The sequence below is a fragment of the Nicotiana tabacum genome, chromosome 12, assembly GCF_000715075.1.
Source record: "Nicotiana tabacum cultivar K326 chromosome 12, ASM71507v2, whole genome shotgun sequence".
Taxonomy (NCBI): Eukaryota; Viridiplantae; Streptophyta; class Magnoliopsida; order Solanales; family Solanaceae; genus Nicotiana; species Nicotiana tabacum.
Genome location: NC_134091.1, coordinates 21,380,132 through 21,389,975, shown reverse-complemented (window position 1 = coordinate 21,389,975; position 9,844 = coordinate 21,380,132).

Sequence of the window (9,844 nt, the reverse complement as noted above, 5' to 3'; positions counted from 1 at the left end):
TGAATTTGTTGGTTTGATAATTATTGGAATTTAATTTCATTATGGATTTTCCCTCTGCAAATAATTAATTAAATGAGCTTAAGAAGAGGTGTTTATATAATTATTGAAAATTTGAATTTAATGAAGACTTTGCTTTATGTTGAGTAATTTCTATCTCTACTGGTTGTTTTTGCGTGTTGTACATATTGTGTGGAGCTTTTAGCTATTTGTTGTGAAATTAATTGACTTGTTTGTAGCTTTGGAATTTGGTTGTGGCCATTGGGCAAATTGTGATATGAATTGATTTTGTTATGTTGCCGTGATAATTTTTCGTGTAAATTGTTGTATTCTGTTAATTATTATTTTGAGGATATAAGGGTGGAATTTCACCGTTGATATTATGTGGGTATAAGGGTGGCATTTCACTGTGGTTATATTTGTTGGAATATGGTCTTGGCGGAGCAATAAGGGTGGCTACAGGAGCGATAAGGGTGGCAATAGGAGCAATAAGGGTGGCTATTGATATGGTCTGTGTGGAGCGATAAGGGTGGCTATAGGAGCAATAAGGGTGGCAATAGGAGCGATAAGGGTGGCATATAGGAGCAACAAGGGTAGCAATATGAGCGATAAGGGTAGCTATTGATATGGTATGTGCGGAGCGATAAGGGTGGCTATAGGAGAGATAAGGGTGGCAATAGGAGCGATACGGGTGGCTATAGGAGCGATAAGGGTGGCAATAGGAGCGATACAAGTGGCTATAGGAGTGATTAGGGTGGCAATAGGAGCGATAAGGGTGGATATTAATATTGTCTGGGCGGAACGATAAGTGTGGTTATAGGAGTGATAAGGGTGGCAATAGGAGCGATAAGGGTGGCTATTGTCAGAGACGATATGTGATGACGTGGGGTTGTGGTGTTGATGATTTTCATTTGATATTGTGATTTTCTTGTGTTTATTTTTATACCTTGTTCAATTTGTCTTGTTGTTGGTAAATTGATAACAAACTGATTTATGTTGAAATTGAGAGCCTGTGGCTATTGCCAGGTGCATTATAAAATGAAATGCGGGCACGAGGTGCTGTGAGTAAATAATGAGGATATTTGGCACATGAATTGTCCGTGCAGTTATGATATGAAATGTGGGCACGAGGTGCTGTGATGAAATAATGATGATATTTGGCATGTATTTTATCCGTGCAGTTGTGATATGAAATGAGGACACGAGGTGCAAGGGAAATATGATGATATGGAAATATGAAAAATGGGCTAAGACCCATTTTTACGAAAAATATGAAAATGGGCTGAGACCCGTATTTTTATGATTTTTAAATGAGGTGTCACATGGTGACTCTTTAATCGAAATAATTATATTCAAAATATTTATTTGAAAACATTTTTATTCAAGAAGAATTATATGAAAGAATTGTATTTGAAAGATATTTATTCGACGAAATTATATTTGAAAAAGAGTTTTATTCGTAAGAATTATATGTGAAAGATATTTAATTGAAGAACTTGATTTAACTGGGTGTAATTGTATTTATTAATTGTTGAGCGATATTAAATGGTGATTTTATTGTCTTATTGTGCATATCATTGGTTGTTTTATGTTGCCTTGATGTTATTTGTTTCCTATTATTTTGTATATTTTATTGCACAGGTTATTAAACTAGTGATTGTCTTGACTGTACCTCGTCTCTACTCCATTGATGTTAGTCTTGATACTTACTGGGTACTGACCGTGGTGTACTCATACTATACTTCTGCATATTTTTGTGCAGAGACAGGTATTGGAGATATCGGACTTGAGCAGTGTTAAAGCGGGATCGTAAGGATTCAAGGTAGAGCTGCTTGGTCGTCACAGTCCCTTAGGGTCTTTTCATTTAATTGTACTATTAATTTGTAATCAAACAGTATTGTATATTCGGTCATCGTGATCATTCTATGTATTCATTTAGAGTTCGTGACTCAGTACTACCAGTCTTGGGAGGTTGTATATTCATATTTATTCCGTTGTTAGTTTTGGTTACTTATTTAAAAAATAACAAATGGCTTCAAATTGTAATAGAATTCGGCTTACCTAGTCTTAGAGACTAGGTGCCATCACGACGCCTGTGGAGGAATTTTGGGTCGTGACATAATATTTTGAATATAATTCTTTCAAATAAAAGTCACATTGTGACACCTCATTTCAAAATTATAAACATACGGGTCTCAGCTCACTTCCATATTTCCACGACACCTCGTGCCCATATTTCTATCACAACTGCACGGACAACTCACGTGCCAATAATATCAATGTATATAAGATCCACATGATCAATTTATTTCCTTTAAAGTGACTTTACAATTTTTAAATCAAGTAAGAAATCAACAAAGAAATGAATTTATTTTAGAAATCAATTGGGTGAAGAAAATAACATTGCACTTAAATTAAAGCATAAGATAAACTACGGATTTGGATGTAAAACTATTTAATTTAAAATATAATAATAATTTCTTTTATTTAAACCAACTCAATCATCAAAAATCGGTAAGAAAAACCAGAAATATACTTTTTCAGAGTCACGTGCTAAAAAGCCAAAGCGTACATAATACAACTAGGAGCACAAAACACATAATAATAAAGTCAACTAGTACAGCACGGAAGAAGACAAGAATTTACATATTAAATAAAACAAAATCACCCAAGACAAGAACATAAATAAAATAAATATCAACAGGGCACTCCTGAGGTATCGCCTCGTAGTCCCAAATCATAAATAAATTCACAATATCTCATTTTCTTATATCACCGCGGGAGCCTTCACATTTAATTTTTAAGGAAATCACTTTTTCCGAAATAGCATCCCGCGTTTTAGCCATCCTTATCACATCGCATGACTTCTAGTAGTTCCCCTATTAGCCACGCGTTTCAAGCCACCCTTATCCCAGAGCATGCATTTTAACACCCTGACCTTATATCACCGCATGCATATCAATATCACAATATTTCACAAATCGCACCTCAAGTGCCCAAATATCACAGCATAATACAACTTGCACCTCAAGTGCTCACATATCACAAATTGCACATCAAGTGCTTAAATATTACAACATATCACAAATTGCACATCAAGTACTCAAATATTACAACTTTCCACATAAATCAACAATACATTATTTTTCCACAATAAGGAGCCCACGACTCGATCATAACGTGTACAACATCTTAACAAAATATTCGGGAGTGAACAACTCAACCAAATAATATTTCACAATTTGGCACTTTGCCTCAATATGATTCACGACATTTATAAATCAATACCAAATTTTCAACAACGTGAACTGAAAAGTAATTCATCAAGGAACAACACCTCTTTTAAATCACAACTTCAAGAAATAAATAGACTTATTCATCTTATTAACTAAATTTTCCATTTAAATTATCTGTAGGTAAAATCAATAATGAAAGCGTTTTCCATAAAAATGGCAACTCAAAAAAACACAGAGTTCACATAAAGTCAAGTGGCAATTACACCAAATTGTCATATAAAAACAACTTCGGCAAACAAGGAATGAGGCATGACAAATAAGGGATTTAATAAGTTACAACAATTTTCCAATTTAATACTTAAGGGCATCTACGAATTTTCACTGATATAATATGCACATATAAACCAAGTACGTACTCGTCACCTCGCGTACATGGTTTTCAATTACACAATTTTCACATAAGACTCAATGCCTATGGGGTAATTCCCCCACTCAAGGCTAGGCAAGATAATTACCTCGCTTCGCAACCAAATTCAAGACTCCAATAAACCTTTGCCTCACGAATTCATGTCCGAGTGCTTTAAATCTAGTCATAAACAATTCAATATACTCAATACGAATCGTAGGAATTAATTCCATATGAAATTACTAATATTCCGTATTAAAATCTGAAATTCATTTTAAAAATCGACAGTAGGACCCACATTTCGAATCCCGGAAAAACTAACAAAATTCGAACACTCATTCCGATACGAGTTCAACCATACAAAAATTATCGAATTCCGACATCGGATTGCCCTTCAAATCTTCAATTAAAGGCTTTGAAGATTTCTACCATTTTTCAACCCAATCTTTATCCATTTGAACTTAAAATTCTTCCCACAACCTTATTGGTACAAGCATGTAATACTAATACTCTCACATCCAAGAATCATCTTACTAATTACCCATTTCTAGTTAGACTTCGAAATTGAATGATTGGGGAAAGAAATTCTTACCTCTTTGAAGCTCTAGCAACCCTTTGATGTGATTTCAAGGTTTGATTCAAGGTAGAGTAGTGAAATCCTTAATCATTCCTTTCCTCTCTCTAGAATTGCTCTCCCCTATCTCTAAAACACCAGAAAATACCCAAAAATATGAACCCTAAACGAGTTAGATGAAATGGGAGTCAGGGTATAAAAACTCTACAAATTTCGGATCGGGCTACAGACCAGGCTTCGCGAGCTCTGTAGCGAGCTAAATACCAGGCTTCACGAGCTCTATAGCGAGTTAAATACCAGGCTTCGCGAGCTCTATAGCGAGCTAAATACCAAGCTTCGCGAGGGATATAGCACGGTCTAGTGCGCTACAAACCTAGCTTTACGAGGGATATGGTACGGTCTAGCGCGCTATAGACTTGGCTTCGCAAGGGATATAGCACGGTCTAGCGCGCTACAAACTTAGCTTCGCGTGGTCGAAATGATTCAACTCCCCAACACATTGTTCAACCCAATAAGTCCAAAAATACAATACATTAGCCTACCTTGGCATGACGAAAGCTTAAATTTCTTGGTGAAAGTTTACGGTGCATTACATTCTCCCCCGCTTAGGATCATTCATCCTCGAATAAGAATTAGAGTCCGCCCCAAACACCTAACATAATACATCTCTTCTCTCACACATCTCAGGCTCCCAAATTTGACTAACTCCCAAATTTTTCAGAAATTTCGGCAGAGTATCATCTGTATTTGTGCCTATCCACCTGCCAGAGAAATACCAAAACCACTTCTAACAACACATCCACAACTCGATAAAGCATCACAACATACCAATAACACAAATTTTAACATTATTGACATTACATTAACAAAAGTGGCATCTAGACATGAACTGTACCTATTTGAATCATAACACATAGAAATACCTTTCGATCCACAATCATTTGACTATACAATCAAGCATGAACATTTTCTTTCCTTAACACTTTCGGCCTTCGAGGTGGCCTCTTTGACTCACATACTTCTCCATAACACTCGACAGAGGAAAATCTCAACTTCCAGACTTATCTAACAAGGATGACAATTAAGTACCTCTCATAGGCCAATTATCCATTTACTTCAACTCCACTAGCTTCCACCGAAATGATGGATAAAGAATTTTCAACTACCTTCTTAGACATAGACACATGAAACACCGGGTACATGGAGGACAATGATAGGGGAAACATCATGCATAGTTTGGACTATTTCCTTCAGATTTTGTAAGGCCAAATGTGACTACACATATTTTACCTTTATTAGCAATTTACCCAATAAATCCATAGCAACAATCGTGAGAATAACCCGTTCATTTTCTTCAACTCTAAATCTCTACGCCGAATACACAAACTAGACCTTTGGCTACCTTCAACAATTACCTTAAGATTTGCTAGCATGAATATGATCATAAAATTTCCTACCCAATATATTTGACCATTGAATGATGATTCTTCTTTGACATGTTTGAGCCTTCAACCGGCTATAGAAACTCATGCCCATGAAACACATCATATGTATGCCCATAACCACATCTCTAGTCTTAATAGTTGTTCATAATCGATTACAACATAGCCAATTAACCTCCTGTTAACAAAAATCTCGTTTCAAACCTCCACTTTACTAACAACGAGACACGAGGCATGAAGTCCTCATAATTATTTATCCGAATTGACGAGTCACATTTAATGCCACCTGGGCACTCACCTCGTGTGCTAAAACTCAATAATTACAATGCGAATTTGGCAAATTATGCACAGAAAAATTCATACAAGAATTTTCAAATAAGCCTAACATGCATGACTCCCGATAAGTACTATAGTACAAATTTAATTTCACAAGGGAGAATTTAAACACACAAATTTTAATCACAAGGATCACGTCTTTATATAACTTCCTCCGCGGCTCGTAGCCCTGTTTAAACATATCAAATCATATTAAAATGAGAGGATATCGTCCTCAGTTCTAAACCACAAGTAATATGTACATCGTGCCAATCGAAACATTCCATTCTCTTCTTTTAAATAATTTCCGTTAAACAAAATCACAACATATAATGAACCCTCATACCGGTAGGGCATATAATTCACAATTGAAATCAATTATCTGAAAATTACATCAAGCTCACTGAAATGATTAACAAAAGTCACTTTTAGCCTCACAACTATTTTTAGTGACCAACACATAATCATGGACATATCTATCTCCATATAATCTCCCAACATGAGTATTCACATAAGTAGATTTTAGGATTACGAAGCTCACTCATGAGTGGAGCATATGAGGAGGGCTCGCCTCAATATTCAGAACCGAATCAAATTAAGGAGAAATATCCCTTTATAACAAATCGGGATCGTACCTGTAATTACACCATCTGGTGTGGTGGCCTCAGCTACACCATAGTAAATATATCAACGGGATGAGCCTCCCCCTCTAGGGAGCCTCCTACCCGCCTGTCATCCACCCCTAACTGACTGTGCATGTGGGGTAGTAACTGGAATAGAGCCTGTAGCCTGAGTATTCTGATGAAATCCACCTCTCCCAAGTCTGGGACAATCTCTCATGATGTGTCTGGTATCACCACACTGAGAACAAACCCTATGCGGGTTCAGCTACTCATACTGAGCCTGTGCCCGATAACTGGAATAACCATTATAGGAACCTTGTGCTGTTGGTGCATTAAAAGAACTTACTGGAGCACCTCGAGTATTCTATAATTGTTTCTGTGACCCCACTGATACTGAAATGTAGAATTATTAAGGACTAGGGAATACTGCAAGTCCCACCATCATCCCATACAAATATCAGCTCTTAATCATATACAAGTTTCGGAGAACCTTTCAATACCACATACATACATCTTAGGTCAAAACTGATATAATACATGACCCTGCAATTTGATCGTTGATAGTGGCCTCTCTTCATTTGGCCCAAATCCATAGGACACATTCAGTGATCCACAATATTAACCTTCATCGCTCGTACGACACCGGTCATAAGAAACCTCAAGCCATTTATTTGGCGCATGTCATCCTCGTGATAGATAAATTGGCTTCCTCGAGTTTCTTGGCTGCTAGTATGTACCCTTCCCTAAATAGAAATACCATACGAACCATATAGTCTCTAATACCACAAACTATCTTCAGATCTACATCCACCTCGTGACCCTACCACGATTGTGACGATCAGGCAGCTAATTAAACCTTCTTAAGATCGTACTTATCAACCAGATGTCAGAACCTTCTACACCCCCACGTGCACAACTGAATGATCTCTCAATACTTCTGCATCCTCGATCTGGATGACACGTGGTAACAATGGTTGAGCAACTTTGGCTCCCTTATAACCCCTATGTAGTATCACGAACCGTTGCCGCATAGTTGATACTGAGTGCGCAACTGCATACGCGAGTGGATGCAAAAGAACATAAGGTATATGCTTCAAGCTGAATAAATGTTACACGATAAGGAATGAAAGAAGTGGGAATTTTCCTACTAGCTCTGTAGCCTCTCGAAGATAAGTACAGACGTCTCCGTACCGATCCGCAAGACTCTATAGCGAGCTAAATACCAAGCTTCGCAAGCTCTATAGCGAGCTAAATACCAGGCTTCGCGAGGGATATAGCACGGTCTAGCGCACTACAGACCTGGCTTCGCGAGGGATATAGCACGGTCTAGCGCGCTACAGACCTGGATTCGCTAGGTCCAAATGATTCAACTCCCCAATACACTGTTCAACCCAATAAGTCCGAAAATACAATACATTAGCCTACCTTGGTACCACGAAACCTTATATTTCTTGGTGAAAGTTTACGGGGCATTACAGCACCTGCGCGCCTTCCGCTTCTGCGCACCTCTCTCCGCACATGCGGCCACGCAGGTGCGAAAAACTCTTCGCACCTGCGACCATCTGCACACTCCCCTCCAAACGGCATCTGTGCATCACAGCCCGCACCTGCGATCAAACCTCTATAGGTGCGGTTACACCAGTAGAGGTCCAACTTCAGCAATCACTCAACTTCAACTTTTGATCCGTTAAACATCCGGAATCAACCCAAAGCTCCCTGGACCTCAACCAAACATACCAACAAGTCCTAAAACCTCATACAAACTTAGTCAAGCCCTCAAATCACATTAAACAACCTCAAAAACACTAATCGCACCCCGATTCAAGCCTATTGAAACTAAAGAAATTCAACTTCTACAAACAATGCCTAAACCTATCAAAACACGTCCAATTGACCGCAAATTTTGCACACAAGTCACATTTGATATTTCGAACCTACTCCAACTTGCGGAATCAGAATCCGAACCCGAGATCAAAAAGTCCACTCCCGGTCAAACTTCCCAAAAATTCAACTTTCGCCATTTCAAGCCTAGTTCCACTACGGACCTCCAAATTACAATCCGAACACGCTCCAAAGTCTAAAATCACTCAACGGAGCTAACAGAACCATCAAAACTCTATTTCGAAGTCGCTTACTCATAGATCGACATCTTGTCAATTATTTCAACTTAAGCTTTCAACCTTAAGACTAAATGTCTCAGTTCATTCTAAATTCACTCCAAACTCGAACCGACTACCCTGAAAAGTCACATAATAGCTATAAAGTACAAAATGAGTAGTAAATGGGGGAATGCGGCTACAACTCTCAAAAATGATCGGTCGGATCGTTACATCATCCCCACAAGTCATAAAACTTTAAAAGAACATATAGGGTGTCTTATTTAGGGAAACGAAAATCTAGAAAGCAAAATAATCGGTCGGGTCATTACATTAAGTAATTTGCATTGAGGTTAAGCCTAGTATGGTGTCGAGAAAAAACTATTTGGTAATTTTAAGACAATATATGCAATGTTATATAATAGCAATCAATTATCTAACATTTAATGATTCAAAGAACAAAATATCTGTATATGTAGGGTATACAAAATTAAAAATCTATTGCTAGAGATATCGATAAACTCAAAATAGAGTCATATTGAAATAAAGTTTCACCGGCCAAAGAATCATTTAAACTTTTAGATAGCCGATTAAAGTGGATTTTAAATTAAGGATAATATCTTCACTTGCATCATTATAAAGATAATCATTATTGAAATATATCTAATGATTTAGAAATTGAAATTTCAAATATAGAAAATGTGTTTTAAACATAATAGCTGTCATGACCCAATTTCTACTATGGGCCGTGATGGCGCCCAACGTTACTGCTAGGCAAGCCAACAATGAATAAAACCATATTATTTATCTTTCAATAAGTTTTCAAGTAATTAAATTCTAAATAGGAAATTAAGGAGTGGAAAATTCGATAAATGAAACGAAGACAACTGAGTGGCAATTATAGTAATATAAGTGCTCCAAAACCATAAAGTCTACTAGTGTATGTGTCAAGACCTGGTGTCACGAGTGTATGAGCAACTAATAGAATATACAAAACTCTAACTACTGTCCGAAATAAAGTAGACAAAATATAAATACAAAAGAGAGGCTCTAGGGGCTGCGGAACGGCTCAGGAAGCAACTCACCACTAGGCCTTAGGATATCTAGGATGCGCGTCGATAGGACCGCTAGATGCACCTACCTCAGATCCTGCAC